Raw genomic sequence first — 19606 nt, 5'->3', positions numbered from 1 at the left:
GCATCAAAATGATCATTCCAGCGTCCATGAAAAAGTTGGCTCCTGGGGGAATTCAGAGCCAAGGATGCCAAATCCACAAGTACTTACTTGTGTGAATGATGATAATGTCCCCAGTACAATTCAATGAGATTATCCACATTGCATTCATTTGGATGTGTAGGGAAAGGGTGACAAGAACCTTAGCAAAACTGGAGTATTAAAGAGTGTCAGGTGAAAAACTTCTTAAACAGTGACCCTGTTACTCTGCAAGATTCCTGATTTATTGTATTGACAAAGATTTGGGTTTTAAGGATTAGTTTTACTGATTAATTTTTTAGTTAAAGCACTCTCAAAGGTAAATCGATAAAAAGAAGCTAATACAAAGCAGAAGACGCAAAAGTCATCATTCCTGTATCAACATTCATCTGTGCTACATTTTAGGGGAGGGGGGGAATACATCAAATTCATCTAGAAAAAGAAGGGCTGAAAGTGCACTAAAGCATCACTTAAATTGTATTTACCAGTCTGTTTTGTGCTTGCATTTGTTGATGTGCGTGTGTGAGAGGAGAAACAGAGACACAGAGAGAGAGAAAGGGAAGAAAATGACTCATGCCTGACAATGTCACCATGTAAATGGTCATAGCTGCGCGCTTCCCTGGGGGAATCTGTAATACCACAGCAAGAATCTGAGCCTGCAATTACGGTGCCGGCAGCATGTCCCTCCAGCATGAGCCATACTGTCTGGCTACACTGTGGGAGCAATCTGGCTGTGTCCCCTCACTGGAGCATCCTGGGCTCCGAGGGACTGGGTGGCAGCCCCATACCTTCAGGCAAAGCAGAGCTCTCCCAGAATCTGCTTCCCAAAGTGCCGAGACCAGAGGTAGTGTCCAGAGCTACCAGCCCAGGACCCTTCCAAAGCACTGAAAACCAAATACATTTGGAACGCTGCTTAGGTGGCTTTCACACACAGCTCCTGCCTCAGCATCACACGTGTGTACGTGTGGGGTATGATCCCCAGCCACCCCCTCCTCTGGCAGTATCCCACCTTGCAAAGAAATCCTTACCACCGCCGATGTGAAGGACTCTGTGTTAAAAATAAAACCACAGTCCTCAGCAAAAACCAGGGAAGGGTTCCCGGGTGAGGAGCGTGAAGCCATGCCAGTGACAGGCTTGAAGTGCAACATGATGGAGATGCTGCTGTAACCGGACAGTTGAGGGATGAGCTGGGGTTTCCAGGCATGTCACAGGGATGACATCCTTGGCTCCGGGGGCTGGGGCCGCTGAACCTGCTGCTGGCCAATCCTTGGAGTGTCACTTACATGAGCTCCAAAGAAATCTTCTGGCCCACCCTTCAGGAAAAAGATAAGATGTCATGATCAGCTAATGGGAAGTGACAAGAAGAGATAGCATGAATGGGGAGAGAGGCAAGGTTTCGGGTTGAAAAGGCATTTTTCTTTCCTCTAATGCCAACCCTGCTAACAATAGGGCCGAGTTAATTAATGGGCTATTGGAGCACTTTTATCCATTTTTGCATATAGCATTCATTTTCCTACAGATACATATAATGCAATTAACCTGTAGCTTTTTACACAACCATACATGGCAATCCTTTCAATCTGGTGCGGAAAACATTGCACTTTAACCAACAGAAAGGATTTAGTTAGGGGGAAAAAGATTGTGAAGAATCCTTGTTCATCTCCTCTTCCAGACATTGCCTTCCACCTGGCATGGGAACCCAATGCCAAGACATCTGAGCATCTTCGACTGAAAGACCCCAACAGGAACATAAAAACTTTCTGGCTTTCCTCTCTCTTCAAGACAGAAAATCCTGTCACTCGGCTCACTTGCAATTAGGAAACCTGCTTCATTCCCTAAGGAAACGTTAGCGCATCTCTTGACAAAGTCCCACTGGGCACCGAGCGAGAGGTTTAAGCTGGAAAATGCTTGTGAAGTTTCTCCCCATGTGCTGCTCCAATGGCACCTCCAACTGGGTGTGTGTGTGTGTGGGGGGGGGGGGGGGGGGGTGGATGCATCCTATCCCATGCAACCACCCTGCTGCACACACACAAAGCCCCTGGGAATCGATCAACTCTGCAAACTTCAACGGAAACCTAATCCGAAGTGCCAGGCTTTTAAGATCATAGCCCTGCTGTGATGTGGATCAGTTTGGGGGGGGTACAGAAGCGCCTCTGGTGGGTACAAAGCCCAGGACGAGGGGTTGTGATCTCTGTGTGGCAGCTGTAAGAACGGCAAACAACAGCAGCGAAGCGCTGCCTTCGGTGGAGACCCGCATGCGTATGATGGATACAGAAAGGCTCCCTTTACAGTGTAAAGAATTCCGGGCTTAACCAAGCCACAATGTGTTTTGAGGCTTTTGCCAAAAAGTACAAAAACCCTGTAGTCAGGGTAGCGAAGCGTTTGATGACAAGCGTGGTTTCTGCTGCTCGACATATTTTCCTGGTGTATTTGTTTGTAAAGGTAGAGATAAGTATAGTAACACAATCTGTTCTTTAGTATCATAGGCAAGGAAAAATCACTAGTCATTAGCTACAACAGTTCACAGTCTTTGTGAGAGAGCTGCAAGTATATGTTTCTATTTCTTATTCCGAATATCTCAAAAGGAGCCTGATCCTGAAAACCCTTCCCTCCCATGATGATTGTCTGCAACAATAACACTAATGAAAAGCCACTGCGGATGTAAGGAGAGAAAAGAAGGCAAGGCTCAGATTCCCTATACAATGCCCGTAATGGTTATTTTCACTAAAGATAAGAAAGCAGACTTGTGTGCGCGCTATCACCGAAACAAGCCATTCTACCCTATCTGCAATTTTGACAGTTATCTATGGAAAATGCAGACTTAGAAAACTCTTAAGAATAATTATTAGAAACCATAGCCAAAATAACATACATCAGCCTTGATTAGTTACGTGAAAAGCAGCCTTAAATTGATAGTTTAAAAACAGGAAAATTAGCGGTATGATTAAGTCTGAATGGCTAATAAAAAGAGTTTTGCTAAAACAGATTAAGGTTCAGATCAAGGTCACAAAAGGAACTGATTGAGGAAAACTGTCATTTTTGCTGGGATTCAGTAGCTGGTTTAGCAGCACTGCTTCCTCTGAATCGGAGTCTTGTAATGAGAAATGACACTGCTGGGGTTAATAAAGCCTTGGCACACTTGTTCACCCCAAAATGTCAGTTAAAACATTGTGGCCAAAGAAAAAGGCACACTGCTTGCGTGCACGCAGATGGAAAGGGATACAACTAAGCGAAGTAACCGCTAGTAAAACATAAGGTGAATTTGTGCCCTAGTTGCACTTCTCATGTTTGTTGTAAATTCACTCCAGGAAAAAAAAATCACCTGCAAGCAGCCCAAAGCCCTCTTTGTCCCCCTGCTTCTTCCAAAATAAACAGCTTCTAGTCACAGAGCCCTGTTAGCAGAGGCTAGGCAGAGAAGTGCCTATTAAGGGGGTCTGAGGTTTGCCTTTCTGCCAGCTTCTTGGTTGTGGATAGCCTCCAAAAGGGGGTCTCTGCCCCTCTTTCTGGCCTGATGGGACAAGAGCCTTGAATGCATAGGTATGGTATGAAGTTCAGTGCTCCCAAGAGAAAGATTTACACACAAAGCCCATCTTCCTGCATGCAGGCACCAGAGGTCCTCTGCTGCAAAGGGGATGCTGCTAGTGCACTGGGGGGACAGCAAAGTGCAGCTGACCTCAGGAATTTCAGATCAGAAGGAACCTTTTGCATGCAATTTCCCCCTGAAAACGACTGTTTTCTTGTCACTCCTCCTGCAGGGAGCAGGGGATTCCCAAAGAGGCCAAGGAGCAGATGTATGAGTGTTACCACTGCCTCACATTTTCATCTCATCCCGATTATGCGTAAGAGGCAGGGACCACAAGCAGTCAGGTCTTTACCCACCACCTTGTGCCCACTGGGACCTTGGTGCCACCAAGCTGTGCTGCAGCATCACACCCAGCTGCCCTCCGGAGTGGTTTCCTTTGGGAAACCTTCCAGGATCCACGGGGAGGACTGGCTGTCCAGCAGCGAGAACTTCAGTCCCAGTGAGACAATATCATAGAACCCCAGAGTGGTTTGGGTTGGAAGGGACCTTAAGGTTCATCCAGTTCTGAAGCCCTGCCATGGGCAAGGACACCTTCCAGTAGCACCCCTGCTTCTTAGATACAATGCTTCAGTGAAATAAATTATCAAGACTATACCTGGGGGCTATAGCTTTTTACTCCTTGCAGCTGGGATTTTTGCTCTTTGGGGGGTTTCTTTCCTCCTGCACTGGTACTTTGCACTTGTGGCCTGTGATGGGAACTGTCACAGCCCTCCCGAGCATTGGGCTGCTGCTCGGTGGCATGAGCTATTGTTGTCATTATTACTATCGCCAGGCCTGATCGGGGTCAGCAAAGCCAACGCGAGAGCTGTTGTGTAAGCCAGCAATAAAAAGACAGTCCTTGTCCCAGAACACACTCGGGCTGGTTTTCTGACAAGCTGTAACAGGTTCTGCGGTGGCACCTTTTCTGTTGCTAAATAAAGAACTTCTGTCTTGCAGAGCCTAAACCCACTGCTGAAAGATTGAAAGGAAAAGGAACTAATAGGACAAAGGGGCTGTGTGTGCGGGGAGGGTTTAACTTTTGCTTGTTTTGATCTTAGTTGCAAGTAATTCACATGGAGAGAAGCCCATTGATGCTAAAGAAAACGAGGAGTTTTAGGAGAAGGACTGCTTCAGACCAAACCAAATGCAGAAAGTCAGAATCATCCAGATAAGATTCCTGGACCAGAAATCACATTTTAGTTAGTACCTAAACCACATGTCACTTGACAATGAGTATCTGCAGCATGGAGTGAAATAACCCTCCAGCAGCGAAGTCAATATTTAAATCAATATCTCTGGTAAGGAAAATATCTTACTCATTGATATAGATTGGGATTTTTTCCTTATGAATCTCTCAGGAAGTAAACAGCTTATTTCTGTTGTAAAAGCAGCTAAACAGTATTGCCAAACAGGTCTAATCTTTCCTAGAATTCAATAGCTCAATGCTCTGAAATAATTCATGTTGTTATAAATGTCATTTGACCTATACCTCAGGGATGTATTTCCTTTTCAGAATGAGGCACCTACAGTATTTTGGCCCTCATGCTGCTGAGTGCGATCCCAGTAACTTCAGTGGGAGCTTAGGGCACTGTGGGATGGACGTTTTGCATGATGCAGGTACCTAATGATTCATCTACCTAAGGCCAAAATCTGTAAGAGATGTTAGTGCCTTCATGTTAACGGCTGTGACACCCTCCATCCGCTACAACCCTGGAAGCAGAGCCCTGACCCATCCCAGTTTCTTGTTTTAAGCACCTTCACAAGGTCAAGCCCATTTGTTTCTTCTCCTTTGGACCCTGTGACAGTTCGGTTCCTTTCTGCAACTGGACAAAACCCCCAAAGGAGGGCTAAGAAAGATCTCATCCCACAGCCTGCTGGCCCACACACTTTAGAGAGAAGAAAGCTATGGCTACGGGACAAGGGAAGTGTTAAAGGCACTTTCCCTACCTCCAGGAGAGACACCCCCGCTTGTAGGCTGCCCTATGAAAAATGGGAACTGACACCACCATGAGGACATCTTGCAAAGGAAGCAGTGCTGGGTGCTGAGCCCATAGGCACAGGCAAAGCCTGTGTGCTGGCTCCTGGATGATTCCTACATACCCCTGTAGGCAGCTGCTTCCCAAGGGATGTGTGTCTCCTGGGCTGGGTGATCCACGGTGGCAGTTTTGCATATAGACACCTAAAATCAGCCTATTGCCTGCTTTAGGCTCCTAAATCCACTGTCTCATTCAGGACCTTACAAAGCCATCCAGGTGCCTGTTCTACTAAAGTTTATAGCATAGCACTTGCAACTGTTTTGAAATGATATTAGATGTCTCACTAACACCAAATAACCAAAAAGAACAGAAGTCTATCAAATTAAACTACATTTCCTGTTCAATACCAGCTTTGATTACTCAGCAGGGTAGGGTAAAGGGTAAAGTGTCAAATGTGCTTCCTTTTCTCCTGCTTTATGATTTAAAAATCCTTAAGACTTCCAATGCAAGGACTAGGACAGGGGAACACGAAGTATTTCTTACTGTGCTTTTAACCCCTCCACATGGAGGTTGCTGAAACAGTTCGGATCTTAGAACCACGGTGGGGTGGTGCTGGCTAAGAGCTGTCCCTCTCTGGCAGCTCTTCCAATATGATTAATAGAAAGGAAGCTGCATCGGGATTAGTTTTTGTACAAGACAACAGTGGGCATCCCCAAGGTCTTCATTCAAAAAGAACAACCTGGAAAGCTTCCCAGATTTTGCTTTCGCTCTCCTGTCCAGCATCTCTTCGGCCCACGCTGCAGGTAAGGCATACTTTGGTCCAACGAGATGGGAAACTATTCAGCAAGGTAAGCAGTGACTGATTTAACCAAACCCATACTGAACTACATCAGAGGGTCAGAGTTGAAGCTAAAAATCAGCTTCCACCTTGCAGCCTTTCCTGTCGTACGGTGTGAATCAGAACCTGAACCTGCATTTGCCAGAGTTTCCCATTTGACTTCCGAACAGACTCGGTGCTTACACCTCCTGGAGGTGCAACTGCTTGTGACACCAGGACAATTCGATGCCAACAGACAGCAAAGGGGCTTTTGACTCACGAGAGATGGATTCCTCCTCCGTGGGGCTGATGTGACACATGATGACTGCTTCCAGAGTCGTGAATGCGTGTACCAAGGGAATTCCCATCCCGGCAGTGTCGGTCCAGCAGCGTGCACTAGCTGATGCAAAGTCTGCTGGATCTGACATCCAGCATTCACTTACAGCTTCTGAATGCTGAATTAAGAAGAGTAGGATAACACACGCATGGTGTTGCTAGTTCGGAGAGGGATGAAAGGGAACTGTCTGCTACCGGAGAAACACCAACGTGGCCTCTATTGCCACAGAAGGATTCTTCCAGGCATCAGGGAGAGAGCCATAAACATGGAACTTTGCAATGCTTCTGGAAATACATTTGACCTGACAAGCCCTGGTGAAGCCAGCTACCCAGGGCCACGTAAGGTTGGAAGTGACAAGAGGTCACAGACTGGTGGCAACTGAGAATTTCCATGTGGGATAAGGCAGGTGGAAAGGTTTTCCCTTTTCACCTTCCCACCAGCCCAGTGGAAGGGGCAGGCTGGGCCCCGTGTGAGGCAGAAACACGTCGCAGCAGTTCACACTGCAGGCAGGCTACGGAACTCTGCTCCATCAGTTCCCATGGATCTGCAGGATTTCAGGGGCTCTCGACCCAACTTCTGTCAATTCAAACCTCACTTACACCAGGGTGCTCCTTCAAAGCCAACCACCAGCACACTCTGGTCAACCAGGGGCAGCAAAGCCCGTCCTGTTTAGCTTGGGAAGGCACAAAGGGTTAACCTTAAAAGCAGCCTGGCAGGAACAGGTTTTGGGAACCCACTGCACCAAATTCACATTGGGACGTTGAAACTGAGCGGGACGTTAGCTGACCCGCAGTGGGCAAACTTAATGGCCAACTTCGCTCTCTCAGCCTTTTCCCATGAAAAACCTGCACCCTAGGTGCTACCGAGTGCTAATTTGTTAAGAAAGCCTTAATTGAGTGACAGTTAATTATTGACAGGTTTGAACTACTTTATCTCTCAATCAAAAGCTGGCTCCGTCCCAAGCAGCGAGCAATTTAACAGCCGCGAAGGTAAATCTAGCCACGTGCAAACTCTTTATGCTGAAGCCTGGTGCCTCTCCCTCCCCCAGCCCAAGTTTGGGCTGCAGTTTCTCTCTGAAGGAGCCGATGAGCCCCCGGTGATCACCAGCCAACGTCAAGGTGGTTACCCTGCTTAACCCCACTTGGCACCGAGTGGGAATTACCAAGGGGACATCCATCTGGAGCTGCCTGAGATAAGAGGTGTCCAGTGTTAATAAACAGGCTTCCTCTACACCTCAGCAGGGCCTTCCTTTTCCAAACAGTCTTCCTTTAATGTTGTAAAATGGTTTTTTCCATTTACTCAACCATCATGCCTTTGCTGGCGGGGGAGGGCCAAGGGAAAGGGAGAGGAGGTTGAGGCTCAGCACATGTTTCTACAGCATTGAGGCACCTGCTTTTGAAATGGGATTTCTGATGCTAAGTTCTTCCAACACGGCTCTTTCTCTTGCCTTCTGCACACAAGCAACGTGTGAAGTGAGAAAAGGATAGAGAAAAGAAGAGTAAAAGGAAGAGAAATAGAGGAAAAGAAAGGAAGAGAAGAAGGAAAATGAAGGGAAAGGAAGGCAAAGCAAGAAAGATAGAAAGCAAGAAAGAGAGGCAGCTAGAGAGCAACAAAGCGAATGAGGGGAAGAAAGTGGGGGGGAGATAATGGGGGAAAAAGAAAGAGGAAAAGAAAGAAGGGAAGAGAGAAAGAGGAACGAAGGGAGGAAGGAGGGAAGGAAGGAAGGAAGGAAGGAAGGAAGGAAGGAAGGAAGGAAGGAAGGAAGGAAGGAAGGAAGGAAGGAAGGAAGGAAGGAAGGAAGGAAGGAAATGAAAGAAAAGGAAGGAAGGAAATGAAAGAAAAGGAAGGAAGGAAATGAAAGAAAAGGAAGGAAGGAAATGAAAGAAAAGGAAGGAAGGAAATGAAAGAAAAGGAAGAAAGGAAATGAAAGAAAAGGAAGAAAGAAATAAAGGAAGGAAGGAAGGAAGGAAGGAAGGAAGGAAGGAAGGAAGGAAGGAAGGAAGGAAGGAAGGAAGGAAGGAAGGAAGGAAGGAAGGAAGGAAGGAAGGAAGGAAGGAAGGAAGGAAGGAAGGAAGGAAGAAAGAAAGAAAGAAAGAAAGAAAGAAAGAAAGAAAGAAAGAAAGAAAGAAAGAAAGAAAGAAAGAAAGAAAGAAAGAAAGAAAGAAAGAAAGAAAGAAAGAAAGAAAGAAAGAAAGAAAGAAAGAAAGAAAGAAAGAAAGAAAGAAAGAAAGAAAGAAAGAAAAATGAAACAGAAAGAAAATGAAACAGAGAGAGAAAAAAGAAGGAAGGAAAAAGAAAGAGATGGGAGGAAAATTAGTGTATTATAGCAGCAGCAGTAGTAGCCACCACAGTATCACAGTCATTCAGTGCAATATGTCTAAACATTCATAAATGTTTTCTGCATCCTAAAATGCCATGTACAAGGGATAGAGCATCCCACTGAGGTTAACGAATGAATGAGGTGCCCTTGAAGGTTAATTTGCACAAACAAAAGGTCAAGGAACACCTTCAAAACAAAATATTGATTAAAGCAAGTTAAATGTTTTGACTCAAAGGAGACACGAAGGATTAAAAAGCAAAATAAAGCAGTATGGATAAGAAAGGAACAGGAAAGAAAAAGCATCACCCCCAGACACAAAGGAAATGGTAGAAAACATATCTGAATCAGCTAGTCATCTGCTAACAAGCTGTAAAGATTTCCAATGACAAGTTGTCACATTAGTTTAGTGAAACTGAAGCAGCACTTATCCCTTTTCCTGTGCTTAATCTCTCAGCAAGCTGCACAGAAACATGCTACCACGTTTAATAGGATTAGTTGAGTTCACTTTCTCCTCTCTGGAGGTTTTGATGGGGTTTGTTGGGGATTTTTGTTTGTTTGATTGGGGTTTTTTTGTTGTTGTTGGGAGCATTATTATTATTATTATTATTATTATTATTATTATTATTTCCTAACAATTCTATTTCCATCAATCAATGGAACCATCAAGGTTTTGAATTACATTGCACTCTGCTGAACCACCTAGGTTGCATTCACTTGCCAGGTTAAAGGCACTGTCTTCCAAAGGCTTCCTTCTTGAAAGGAGGAGCCAAGGCAAAGGGAAGCGAGGAAAGGCTCTAAATTCAGCAGTTACACACATCAGGGACCCCGTTCTCCTCTTTCACACACACACTGACAATGCTTTATTGATATCATAGAGCTATTTTTAATTCACATCAGCGCATAAGCACCGGGCCAAGGCTAAGAGCAGAATCAGGCCTTAGTGGTTGTGGGGTGCTCTTTTGAGGCATGAGAGTAAATACTTGCACCTTCCCCACTCCTAAAATAGAAAAGGAAAGGGGAAAAAAAGAGGGAAAAGGAAAAAGAAAACCTGCTATGTATTCGCAGCCCAGTTCCCTCATTTAGTTGGAACAGACACAGCAAGGAAAATGATCAAAGAAAGGCATTTTCAACAGTATACCCCTGTCACTTCCAATTTTGTTGTCAGACTCCAAAGGGACAGAGGAATCACCCATGGCCATGGGCACACTGAGCAAGTTTGCTTAAGTTTCTTGCATCTGTGTTATTTTTCCCCCTTAAAGAAAGACATGCAAGCACAGAACACTGTCAGCTTGCAGGAAAGCTGTTATCTTCAGAGGCACCCTCAGGTTTCGAATCCAAACTTTGTGAACGGAGTTTACTTTTTGTTGGCATCCAAAATGCCCATAACTCAAAAACTGAACAGTGTGACTGCCCTTAAATCTATTAACAGCCAAGAAAAGGACCTGGTGGCTACCTTATGATCTATTCATTATTTGGAAAAGGACCTGGGACTTCTACAGGAGTTCAAAGACTGGAATCCATGACAGTTCTCTGGTGAGAGCCATGCTCAGGATCAGTCATGGGATGGGGGCAGTGAGGAATACAAACAGGGAGCAGCTGCCCCGCCGCTGCCCAAGCCACCGGAAGCCTGGAGAAGGCACCAGGGATGACTTTGCTCTCCTCATATCCTGAACATGAGCTGGTGGACCCCTTCTGAGGAATTGCATTCTGCAGGAGCAAGGGCTTTTCCTCCCAGCTCTACAATTTGGGTGATAGGTGGGGGATTGCTTTGGCTCCTGAGCTTTGAAACACCAACTTGCATTTCTTAATCTATCCTCCAGGATTAAAAGAGAGCAAAGGTCTGAAGCACTCAGTGCCCCCAATGGTGGGCGGGAGAGGGGGAAGCAAGCATTTCATTCCAGTTGTGCTTACTGGTGTGGCAGGTCTGGTGTGGTGAGACTGGGAAACGCTGCCAGACACAGGGCTGGAGGGCTGCAACCTGCAGGCTGCTACAGCAATGGGGCAGAGGGACTGGGTGACGGGTGCCTGCCACTGCTCTGCCCCGTGACCTTGGGGACATTGGCAGGGCCTCAGTTTCTCTTTGGGGTAAATCAACAGCGGCCGAAGTTAAACTGGTGACAAACTCAGTGTCAAAGGCAGCTATTTACTTGTTTCTTAGTGTTTGGCACGACTCGGCTTTATCTCTACGTGCATCCTGGTGTCCTTTAAGAGAAAACTAGAAACAGAAGGAAAGAATTCAAGCGAGTCATTCACCCGCCAAATTTAGCCTATCTCCCCCTGCGTCCAGACACACTTCTGCACCCTTGTTCCGCAGCCCCTGCGGCACTTACAGCTACAACCGGAGGCCGAACGTGTCACCGGGACCAGCCGAACCCCGCAAGAACAAGCAGGGAGCAAGTCCTCCCCCTCCGCGCAAGCGGAACAGCGCAGCGCGGCCGGGCGCCCCCGGGCCACCCCTGCCTGTCGCTCCCCGACGGCGGCGGGCCCGGTGCCCCTGTTGCTGCAGGTTTTACGTTGAAACAACTCACGGAGGAGCAGTCCCGGCGGGAAGGGGCTCCCGCGGGCCGGGAGGGAGCGACGGGCACCGGGCACCGCTCCGGAGCCGTCCGGCGCTGGGGCTGGGGGACACAAGTGGTGGCAGCGGAGCGCCCCGGGACGCGCCCCGTTGCGTTTGCAATCACGGAGGTGGCCAGCACCGGTCCCGGGACTGGCCGCGGGCCCAGGCACGGCACAGCACGGCTGGCGGGGGTACCCATCGCGGCGAGGAGCGGGGCTGTCCCAACGCCACCAACAGCCACCTCCCGCGTGCGAGCCCCGACGTGCCGGGCCCTACGCTCCCGGCGCGGCAGCGGCCCCGAAGGACTTCGCCTTCCGCACCGGTGCCGGGCTGTAGGACCGTGCTTCCGGATGTATCTCCTCGGGATGCCCCGGCCGGGGCAGCGGCGGGGACATTTAAGTTTGTTTTAGCGCAGTAAAAGCTTCCCAGCTGCAGCTCCGCTTCGGCCGGTCCCGAGCGCTTCCCTAGGCATCGGCGCGGGGTGGTTTGTCACATCGCTCACCCACCCGCGTTACTGACCAAGAAGCGCGGATGTAGGGAGCCACGCGGCCCCCCGCGGGCAGGGCAGGCCTACAGCAGCGGGGCGGGCAGGGGGTGAGGCACGGCCCGGCCCCTCGCCACTGGCACCGAGCGACGGCGCAAGTTTGGGCAGGGGATGCCCGCGCCAGCCCGGCCTGCCCCGGCCCCAGCCCCAGCCCCAGCCCCGTCCGGGCTCTCCCCTCCCCTCGGGGCTCCCTGTCCCGCAGCCCCAGCGCCCCTCACGGCAGCCCCGAGGGGCGGGCGCGGAGGGGCCCTGCGGGCCCGCGCCGTCCTTACCTGCCGCCGAGCGCCCTGCAGCGCTCCGCCGCCTCCCGTCCCTCGGCAGGACGCTATTCCCTCGCATCAATTTATTCCCTTGCAAGCCTTAGCAGTTTTCCCGAGGGAAGCCTCGCCTCCCAGCCGGCGGCTGCCGGGCCGCCCTCCGCTGGAACCGGGGCCGAAGTGCGGCGCTCCCGGCTCCGCACCGCGGAAACCTGCGCTCCCGGCGGGATAAAACGCTCCCGGCGGGCTCTGCTCCGTGTTGCTGCCCGGACCCGCCGGCAAGATGCTCTTTTGTGTTTCTATCCCCAAAGCGTTTTCCCAACGCTTTCCCCGGCTGTGCCGACCTAGGGATGGGGTTTAGTTGCCCGAAATTTGGGGCGTGCTGCACGGGGGGCCGGGGCCGCCGGGGCGGACACAGGGTGTGCGCACCGGCGGCTGTTCCACGCACCGCAACGTGACTCTCGTTTCTGTGTTTATTTTCCGCTCCGCACATGGGGACGCTGCCACCGCTCCGGTCCCCTGGAAGTTTGCGACCCGCCTTGGGGAGCAGCACCCGATGCTTAACGCGCTCAGGACGCGCTCCGCGGGGCAGCAGCTCCCCGCGCTCCTCCTCTGTGAAAGCTTTCCCGCGGGGGGAAACATCCCGCGTGGGGCACGGCGGGGAAGACTTTCCTAAAGTTTCTCTGTCTCCCCCTCCTTTCCCTTACGCGGGGCGGCTTTTGTCCGCCACGGCGGGGGAGGGGGGGGGGGGGATGGCGGGGGCGCCCCGTCGGGCCGCGTCCCTCCATCCGTCCATCCGCAGGTGCGAACCGTCCGCACCTTCCCGCGGGTGCGGGGCGGCGCTTCCCTCACCCCCCCCTACTCCCCTCTTCCCCACGTTATTCCCTGTTCTCTCCCCCCGCTCCTGCCAAGTTCTCCCCGTCCCCCCCGTCCGTCCCAAGGAGCATCCCGATTGGGCGCCGGGCCGGGCTCACGTCACTCCGAGCGTGACGTCTAGTCTTCCTGTTTCCTTCAGCTGTGTCTTAAAGTAAATCTTGTGGCGGTGCGGAGCGATCGCTCGGCTCGGACAGCCCCGGCCCCAGCCCAGCCCAGCCCTGCCCTGCCCCGCGACCCGCTGCCGCCGCCGCCGCTCCGCTGCCCGCTCTCTCCCCTCTTTCCCTCCCAATCCCTCCCCTCTTTCCCTCCTCCCTCTCTCTCTTTCCCAGTTTATCCCGCTCCTCATCCGCGGAGCTTGCGCGTGCGCCCGTCCGCGTGTCCGCGTGTGCGGGGCGCGCGCGGTGGTGTGCATGTGCGTTGTGCGGGTGTCCCCCCTCCCCGCGTTGCACCGGCAAACCCAAAACACAACCGACCAAGCAACCCCACGCAAACCCAGAGGCTGCAGTGTCGTCGCCTTTCGCACGGAGTAAGTACCCGCTGCCGCTCCGCGCCCCCTCCGTCCCTCCCGCTTCTTTCCCCTTTTCTTTTATTCCTTTTTAATCCTTGCACTGCTCTGAACGGCCGTGGGGGGGGTGTTGACGGGGGAGGATGGTCTCCCTAGCAAAATGCCCATCACCGTTACCCAACCTGCGCGTCTTTCTCCAAGGGGACAAAACTGCAGGGACTGTCCCCGCCGAGCAGCGCGGCCCCGGGCGGGGAGAGCGGTTGGGGGGGTCCTGAGCACTGCGCCGCGCGGAGCGCTCCCCGCAGCCGGCCTCGGGCCCCAGAGCAAGTGTTAGGTGACCCCCCCCTTCCCTCGGCGCTGCCACCTTCCGCGGACCGGCCTTTCGGTCCTCCCGCGGGCTGGAGCGCAGGTTTGAGGGGACGGGAACCGCAGCGAGGATTTGCCTTCTTTTTGTTGTTCCGAGCTCTTTCCTCACCCCGTCCTCACCGAAGTTCCCCGTCCCCTGCGCTGAACTCCCGCTCCGCTCCCCCGAGCCGCCTCTTTGTCTGGTTTATTATAGCCGCCTGGCTTTTTGTCTCTTCCAATTTGCTTGCCATTTGCATGTCGCTAGTTCTCCTGCTCTAACCCCGGCAGGGAGTTTTTATCCTCACTCTCCTTATCCTTGCAATTACTTTTTTCTTTTTTTTTTCTTTTTTTTTTTTTTTTTTTCCATTTCCAAGGGTGGGACGAGCTGCGAATTGTGGAAATGTATGGAAAATGGGATCAGAGGGGTAGGTAGCGAGCGCAGGAGATCAAATGCAAGTCGCGGGATGAGAGCCTTGATCTGGGAAAAGATGAGGATTACTGCTACTTTCTCCTTGTTTGCCTGTTGTTTATTATCGGGGGGGGGGGGGGGGAGCATCTAATTTTTCCGTGCCCTTTGATGCAGATATTCCTGGCTTTTCTTGGTATTCTCTTTATCGGCCGAGTGACCCGGCGCACTTTGCCATGTGTTTAAACGGAGTTAAAGCGCGGGAGGGGTCGCGGGGCCTGAGCGGAGGGGGCGCGGGTGCGCAGGGTTGGGATACAAGGGCCGGGACGGGGTTGAAGGGGGGGGGGTCACCGAAAATGCGGGGCCCGACGGGAGCGGGCGGAGAAACTTGCGCGTATGCGCCGCGGTCGCGCCGGGCCGGGCAGGTGCGCGGGGCGGGCGCGGAGCGAGTTGGCTGGCGGTGCCCGGGGGATCGGGGCCGGCCGCGGGGAGCGCGTCGCTGGGTCGGTGTGTGCGGCGCGTCCGGAGCTCCGGAGGGGTCAGCGACACGGACGCGTGTCCGCCTGCGGGAGGAACCCCCGCGGAGGGCATCAGCTTGGCGTCGGCGACCGGGTAGGAGATGCCGGTCACGGCTGGCGGGGGAAACGGCCGCAGCGTAGAGGTGCCCTTGGATGTCGGGCAAAAGTTGCCAGGGCGAGAGTTTGGAATCCCGCCGCTTTCCCACAGGTCCCGAACGCCGCGGCGGTCCTGGCTGCGCTGCGAGTGTCCCCTCAAAACCCTCCTGAGACGTGGAGGGCACCTGGAAGCGCATACGCGCATCCCTGGCCGTAGTTGGGTGGTGGAAAGGGCCGGTGTTGTCTAGCGCAGGGTACGGAAGCACGGCTGTGGCACCGCGAGGTGTGTAAACTCAGGTTATTTGTCACTTCCATCATCTGCAGAGGTTTGGCAGCGCGCAGGGTGAATCGTAGGGAAGCAGTTTCCTTACCCGTAGATTTTCACGGGGCTCATTCCCATGACATCTTCTCGCAGCCTTTTAGTGAGTTGCCATCAATCACAAAAAGTTCACAACCACTGTAGCTCTTTTTGCATTTATTTTAGTTGCTTTTTGTCCAGAGCTTACCTTTAGCAGCGGTGTCACATACTGTGGAATGTTTATGTCAAGGGTAGACAGGGTATCATGAGTTGAACTGCGATAAAAAGTACAGCGTTCCTACTTTTCCCTATGAAATTATTCTGTGAGGTGGCTGACATTCACTGAGTGGCACTGTCAGTATATACAGTTCACTTCCCTGCCAGCTGAACTCTGAGGCCTCTCAGTTTGTGGGACTGGTTTATATGGCTTCTCCTTTTTATTATCAGTTGATAAATTAAGATATTCATAAGACTGGACACATTTTGAAATTGGAGTTTAATTTGATTCAGAGCAGAATTGTAAATACCGCACTTTGTAGTCTCTAAGCAATGATTTATTCTGCCTCGAAGTGCAGCCTAACTGCTAAGGTAACTAATCCAAGAACTGGGATTTTAACGACATCATGCAGCATAGAAAGAAAATGTCTTGGAAAACTTGGGCTGACTTTTTAGTGGGAATCTTGCGAACATTTCAGTCTGGTCTCTGCACAGAGACCGTGTGAGTTATTTTCTTCATGATCAGTGAAATAACAAGGACCAAACTGGCCTACGAGGAGGAAAATGTTTTCAGTTTTCTACCTGGAGCAGCTTGCTTTCTTTTTCCCATTCAAAGAATCTGTGTCCTCGAGCAGTGCTGAGCACGGCTGCGTGGTGGAGGGCCCTGCATCTCCCCAAAATAAAGGCCTGAACTAATGAGATGCCGAATGCCTCCTGTTAGCGAGCTCTGTCAAATCCCCCTGCAGCCGATGGGAATCGTGGATGTTTGGCATGCTGAACACCTTGCTGGATTGGGTACCACCAGGTTCCTAAAACAAGGGTCACTTTTTTTCTTGAAGGCTCTTTAAACAGGTGGCATAATTTCGAAGTAAATCAGGCTCTAATTTTCACTTCTTCTTATGGAAAAATCCTAATGAAGTAGCTGCTGCTGCACAAACAGTTGCTCATCATTTCTGCCTTGTTTCAATTTCTTTGATTAGACATCTCAGCTACAGGGGCCAGATAACCCTTTCTCGCAGGAAAACTTGTGTCAGAGCTGCATAGGAAGGTAGTGCTTTCTCATTAGTGGCTGACGTGATTTTAGCACCGAACAGATCTATGGTGAATAGTTGTCATCTGTTCTTCAAATCTGAGCTGTGGTTTTGTGCATGGAATGTTGTTGACCGGAATAATTTTTACCCTGTGCTTCCTGGTTGATTCTGGCATAGCCATACCCCATGTAGCGTTTGAGAGTGAAAGATCTAAATATTTCTATTAGCAGAAGGGTGTTATATTTCTTGTATGGTATTGGCATAGTAGGCTGACATGAAACAGGCAGATGCTGGACCAAAGAAAGTACTCGGCTTGAGAAAAGATAGGACCAATTTCAGATCTATAAAATGACACCTCCTTGAATTCATCTGTGAATATTTGTCAAGTTTAGCACTTTGCTGCTGTGTGTTTAATGGCTGTGTAAGTTAGGCTGGGGTCCTTCAGGATGGCTGAAGAAGGTGGGCTTGAATTTACATCTCCTTTGCATCTCCCAAGTGTATGAATTAATCCAGGAGAAAATTGTTAGCGTCTTTGTAGATTGAGATGAGTTAACAAAATTGATCACAGAAATGGATTGATTTATAATGAGTGTGGTGAAATACCTGACATATTGCTTTCTACAGAGCATTCTAGCTGAAGGTTTGGTAACAGTGACTCTTGGATACCTAGAAATTAATCTGTTTCCACTTAAAATGTCAGTGCCTATCAAATGGATATGAAATAACGGCATGTCTGTAGCTGCTGTGCTGTTACGAGGTTATTCATAGTTACGTTGTAATCGTATCTCCTTAAACAAAAGGGTTGAAAGTAAATTTGTAAATAAATACTACTGCTATGTTTATGGATGGACTTAGAGAGTGCCGAGGCCCTGGATATGATTTTTAACTATGTGGGCATGGAAGATGTTTGGTTTCTGAGAAAGCCGCATCGTGCGAGTTGAGGCTCGAGGTGTGGACAGTGAGTTTAGCACTTGGCATGCGAGGAGTATCAAAGTGAGGTGTAAAGCAAATTTAACCTTCACAGATTTAAAACTCTGGAACTTTGAGAGAAACGGTGCTTCTGAAGATTTCTACATAGATCTTGACAGCCTAAGCTATGTATTTCTGGGTAGTTGTATAGAGATATCAGATGTATGAAATACAGTTTTGAGACAATGTGCAGCCAAAGTACTGGTATTACGTAAAGGATACAGACTTCCTAATTATTTATTTTTATACCCCCCAGGAGTTGCTTATTTAATCAGCTCTAATCTAATCAGTCTCGAAGTCTGCCTGTCATGGCTGGGATTCTGCATCCTGCTGACGTGCCATCCCACTTTCCTTGAGGTGTGAATTGGTTTTGGTCCTCTGAGACTGAAGTATTAACTGGCCATTCAATATCCATTCTGTTTTGTCAAGCTAAAGTAGAACTATTTCTCTTACTTCAGCCTTAAAGCTGGCAGTCTGTAGGCTCAGGATAACACCAGGGCAAATGGAAGATATTGCTTAATACCCAGGTTAAGTGTACGATAACTCCGATGCCTTCAGCTTCCAGCGAGGGTAGGAGGGTGCATCCGTCTTCTGGAGCACCTCATGCGGTGGCAGGAGTTGGCTGGAAGGCAGCTGCTGGTAGAGGGGCTCAGGGAGAGGAAAATGGACACTGGGGAGGAAGGATGCGTGGCAATGACCTTCCAACCTGGCGCAGGACAGCCTACTTCCTGAGCTTCTGACTCAAGGGTACAGCAAACCCTCCCCATGCGTGTCCTTGGTTGGGATTGGGCAAGAGAAAGGCAAACAGTGGTCAGGCACCTCACATTTGCTGGGAAATGTGCAAAACCCAAAACCTGACATGAGGCTTTCGGTGTGGGTCTGGGAACTTATTGGTGGATCTCAATCAAGCATAGCTTAACTACAGGAAAGGAAGGAAAAGTGTGAAGGTTTTTTGGTAGGGTTGGCGTGTTGGGTTTTTTTCCTGTATTGTTTTTCCTTTCCTTATTGGCAAGTCTTATCTTTCTGGAGAACACTTTTAGAATATCTTCCACGCAATAAGCAAGAGTGCTTTTGGTTATCTTGCAATTAGTTTATATCACTTTCAAATGCACACCACTAGACTGAGAGGTCAACCTTGACCCTGGTTTATTCTATGCCAGTCTGACCTGCTGAAAAACGCCTGTGGTAGTCGCCCCTTTCCACCCCCTGAGGACTTGGCCCTTTATCTGCAAAACCAACCCCTCTGAAATCCCAGCTCCTCAGGTTTTTTGTTTAGGTGAAGACCTACTTGTAAAAGCTTGATTCTGCCCCCTGAAAAACTCCATTTGCATTAACTGAGAGAAAGCAGGAAACGGTCTTTTGCAAGACATACTTCCAAGCAGGGCCTGATCCTACCACACCTAACATGATTTTGGTACCCTGCACCGCAGGGGAGTTGCTCGCGGGGTGGGATGCTGCCTGCTGTGCAGGTGGTAGGATTGGGCCCCTGCGACAGAACTCCTTGCTATTTTTGATTTTGATATTTACCTGATTGTGAGGTAGCCAAACTTCACTTGCTTAACGTGCTTCTTGCCAAGGAGCGATCTCTGAAGACAGTGACCTGATAACAGTGTGAGGCTCTGGATTTACCGTCTGAATTCACAACGCTTTTTTGATGGTGTTTTTGTGGGTTTTATCACTCTTTGCTTTCCTGTATGCAAGGAGCCAGTAATGTAAACAAACATCAGGTCCCTTGCATAACTGTCTCTGACACCAAATTCTTGTAGTACATCCACAGTACGTGGGCAAAGGCTGCAGAATAAACATAATGCTTCTAAGTATTAAAAGCTTCAGGTTTTTTTTTTCATCCTGGTTGCAAACTAAGCACTGACTCCTGTCTTGATTTTACAGATTATTTCATGCTGAAATTATGTCTATTTGCATGGATAGTCATTCTTTAAAACTAGCCACAGATGCAGTCC

The 19606-nt window shown here is 49.8% G+C and overlaps 1 protein-coding gene and 1 long non-coding RNA gene across 2 annotated transcripts in view; one reads left to right on the top strand and one right to left on the bottom strand.

The window, feature by feature from the left end:
* The window catches only part of LOC134173248 (uncharacterized), a 65988-nt gene extending 52887 nt beyond the window's left edge, over positions 1 to 13101 (bottom strand). The window contains exons 1-2 of the long non-coding RNA XR_009968186.1: positions 12401 to 13101; positions 1044 to 1328 (exon numbers count right to left, since the gene is read on the bottom strand). This is a non-coding gene — a long non-coding RNA (uncharacterized LOC134173248). The remainder of the gene's footprint in view (positions 1 to 1043; positions 1329 to 12400) is intronic.
* A 618-nt stretch (positions 13102 to 13719) lies between these two features.
* Positions 13720 to 19606, top strand: part of PROX1 (prospero homeobox 1) — a 49142-nt gene continuing 43255 nt past the window's right edge. Inside the window, exons 1-2 of the mRNA XM_062637079.1 lie at positions 13720 to 13787; positions 14486 to 14536. The gene's annotated coding sequence lies outside the window, so the exon portion shown is untranslated. The remainder of the gene's footprint in view (positions 13788 to 14485; positions 14537 to 19606) is intronic.

Source organism: Pezoporus occidentalis, unplaced genomic scaffold (genome assembly GCF_034315485.1).
Source record: "Pezoporus occidentalis ecotype Australia unplaced genomic scaffold, CSIRO_AGI_Poc_V1 ctg50, whole genome shotgun sequence".
Classification (NCBI taxonomy): domain Eukaryota; kingdom Metazoa; phylum Chordata; class Aves; order Psittaciformes; family Psittacidae; genus Pezoporus; species Pezoporus occidentalis.
This window is presented reverse-complemented; position numbering and strand designations above follow the sequence as displayed.